The sequence below is a fragment of the Arachis hypogaea genome, chromosome 1 (genome assembly GCF_003086295.3).
Source record: "Arachis hypogaea cultivar Tifrunner chromosome 1, arahy.Tifrunner.gnm2.J5K5, whole genome shotgun sequence".
Lineage (NCBI taxonomy): Eukaryota > Viridiplantae > Streptophyta > Magnoliopsida > Fabales > Fabaceae > Arachis > Arachis hypogaea.
In genome coordinates, this window is record NC_092036.1 from 48,807,394 (window position 1) to 48,810,981 (window position 3,588).

Consider the following 3,588-nt stretch of genomic DNA (forward strand, 5'->3'; position numbering starts at 1 on the left):
TCAAGATACAAGATGCATGCAAGAATGCTATGAATGTCAAGATGAACACCAAGAACACTTTGAAGATCATGATGAACATCAAGAACATAATTTTGAAAAATTTTGATGCAAAGAAAACATGCAAGACACCAAACTTAGAAATCTTTAATGCATGGAAAATATGAATGCAAAGATGCACATGAAAAACAACAAACAACACAAAACAAGAATTCATCAAGATCAAACAAGAAGACTTGTCAAGAACAACTTGAAGATCATGAAGAACACTATGAATGCATGAGATTTTCGAAAAAAATGCAAGAAAAATTTTAAAAGCATGCAATTGACACCAAACTTAAAAATTAACACAAGATTCAAACAAGAAACACAAAATTTTTTTTATTTTTATGATTTTCTATTTTTTTTGTATTTTCATTAATTTTTTTCGAAAATAAAGTTTGCAAAAACGAAAAATAAAAGAAAAATTTTTGAAAAAGATTTTTGAAAAGAAAATTACCTAATCTGAGCAACAAGATGAACCGTCAGTTGTCCATACTCGAACAATCCCCGGCAACGGCGCCAAAAACTTGGTGGACGAAATTGTGATCACTATTCTTTGAGTTGCATTTATCAACTTGGTGCTGTAGTTGCACGTAATTGTAAAATTATGGAATTTGATATTGGCACGAGTGAACACAACTCTGTTCAACTAACCAGCAAGTGTACTGGGTCGTCCAAGTAATAAACCTTACGTGAGTAAGGGTCGATCCCACAGAGATTGTTGGTATGAAGCAAGCTATGGTCACCTTGCAAATCTCAGTTAGGCAGATTAAATTGATTTATGGGTTTTTGAAAATAGAAATAAGAAAATAAATAATAAAAGGAATAGAGTACTCATGCAGCTTCATTGATAGGAATTTCAGATAAGCGAATGAAGATACTGTATGGCTCAAGGACGCCTGCTCTCCCACTGCTTCAACTCAATCCTTCTTACTCCTTTCCATGGCAAGCTGTATGTAGGGCATCACCGTTGTCAATGGCTACATCCCATCCTCTCAGTGAAAACGTTCCTATGCTCTGTCACAGCACGGCTAATCATCTGTCGGTTCTCAATCAGGTTGGAATAGAATCCCTTGATTCTTTTGCGCTTGTCATCACGCCCAGCCTTCAGGAGTTTGAAGCTCGTCACAGTCATTCAATCACAGAATCCTACTCGGAATACCACAGACAAGGTTTAGACTTTCCGGATCCTCATGAATGCCGCCATCTATCTAGCTTATACCACGAAGATTCTGTTGGGGAATCTAAGAGATACACATTCAAGCTCTTGTTGCATGTAGAACGGAAGTGGTTGTCAATCACGTGCGTTCATAAGTGAGAATGATAATGAGGGTTACTTATCATCACATTCATCATGTTCTTGGGTACGAATGAATATCTTGGAATAAGAATAAGAGAGATTTGAATAAAAGACAATGGAATTGCATTAATACTTGAGGTACAGCAGAGCTTCACACCCTTAATCTATGGTGTGCAGAAACTCCACCGTTGAAAATACATAAGTAAAAGGTTCAGGCATGGCCGAATGGCCAGCCCTCTCCATGATCAAGTGACCGAATAGTCAGGAGATTAAACTGTCAAAAGATCTCTAATACAATAGATAAATGTTCTATTTATAATAAACTAGCTCCTAGGGTTTACATGAGTAAGTAATTGATGCATAAATTCACTTCCGGGGCCCACTTGGTGTATGTTTGGGCTGAGCTTGATCTATCCACGAGCTGAGGCTTCTCTTGGAGTTGAACTCTGAGTTATGATGTGTTTTGTGCGTTCAACTCCGGATCATGACGTTTTTCTGGCGTTTAACTCCAGACAGCAGCATGAACTTGGCGTTCAACGCCAAGTTACGTCGTCTTTCTTTGAATAAAGTTCTGTAGCTCCAGAAAATTCATTTCGAGTGCAGGGAGGTCAGATTCCAACAGCATCAGCAGTCCTTTTGTCAGCCTTCTTCAGAGTTTTGCTCAAGTCCCTCAATTTCAGCCAGAATTTACCTGAAATCACAGAAAAACACACAAACTCATAGTAAAGTCCAGAAATGTGAATTTAACATAAAAACTAATGAAAACATCCCTAAAAGTAGCTCAAACTTACTAAAAACTATATAAAAACAATGCCAAAAAGCGTATAAATTATCCGCTCATCACTCAGCTGACCCACTTGTCCCTCCAAATTTCTAATGGAGGACCTTGTTTCAGTCATGAAACTTTGAGTGGTTTTGATTAGATCAGAGACCATGGTTGCTAAGTCAGAGGTGTTCTGTTTAGAAATCTCTGTCTGTTGCTGAGAAGATGATGGAAAAGGCTTGCTATTGCTAAACCTGTTCCTTCCACCATTATTATTGTTGAAACCTTGTTGAGGTCTCTGTTGATCCTTTCATGAGAGATTTGGATGATTTCTCCATGAAGGATTATAGGTGTTTCCATAGGATTCTCCCATGTAATTCACCTCTTCCATTGGGGGGTTCTCAGGATCATAAGCTTCTTCCTCAGATGAAGCCTCCTTAGTACTGCTTGGTGCATTTTGCATTCCAGACAGACTTTGAGAAATCATTTTGACTTGTTGAGTCAATATTTTGTTCTGAGCCAATAGGGCATTCAGAGTGTCAATCTCAAGAACTCCTTTCTTCTGACTAGTCCCATTATTCACAGGATTTCTTTCAGAAGTGTACATGAATTGGTTATTTGCAACCATTTCAATCAGCTCTTGAGCTTCTGTAGGCGTCTTCTTCAGATGAAGAGATCCTCCAGCAGAGCTATCCAAAGACATTTTGGACAGTTCAGAGAGACCATCATAGAAAATACCTATGATGCTCCATTCAGAAAGCATATCAGAAGGACACTTTCTGATTAATTGTTTGTATCTTTCCCAAGCTTCATAGAGGGATTCTCCTTCCTTCTGTCTGAAGGTTTGGACTTCCACTCTAAGCTTACTCAATTTTTGAGGTGGAAAGAACTTTGCCAAGAAGGCATTGACTAGCTTTTCCCAAGAGTTCAGGCTTTCTTTAGGTTGAGAGTCCAACCATGTCCTAGCTCTGTCTCTTACAGCAAAAGGGAATAGCATCAGTTTGTAACCTCAGGGTCAACCCCATTAGTCTTGACAGTGTCACAGATTTGCAAGAATTCAGCTAAAAACTGATGAGGATCTTCCAATGGAAGTCCATGGAACTTGCAATTCTGTTGCATTAGAGAAACTAATTGAGGCTTAAGCTCAAAGTTGTTTGCTCCAATGGCAGGGATAGAGATGCTTCTCCCATAAAAGTTGGGAGTAGGTGCAGTAAAGTCACCCAGCACCTTCCTTGCATTGTTGGCATTGTTGTTGTTTTCGGCTGCCATAGGTTCTTCTTCTTTGAAGATTTCTGTTAGGTCCTCTACAGAGAGTTGTGCTTTGACTTCTCTTAGCTTTCTCTTCAAGGTCCTTTCAGGTTCAGGATCAGCCTCAACAAGAATTCTTTTGTCCTTGCTCCTGCTCATAAGAAAGAGAAGGGAACAAGAAAATGTGGAATCCTCTATGTCACAGTATAGAGATTCCTTTAGGTGTCAGAGGAAAAGA

The 3,588-nt window shown here is 38.9% G+C and overlaps 1 non-coding gene across 1 annotated transcript; it reads left to right on the forward strand.

Annotated features, from left to right (window-relative positions):
- Positions 1-2,859: 2,859 nt before the first annotated feature.
- LOC112716358 (small nucleolar RNA R71) lies at positions 2,860-2,967 on the forward strand. The gene has a single exon (XR_003160313.1). It is a non-coding gene; the product is annotated as a small nucleolar RNA R71 (small nucleolar RNA).
- Positions 2,968-3,588: the final 621 nt, after the last annotated feature.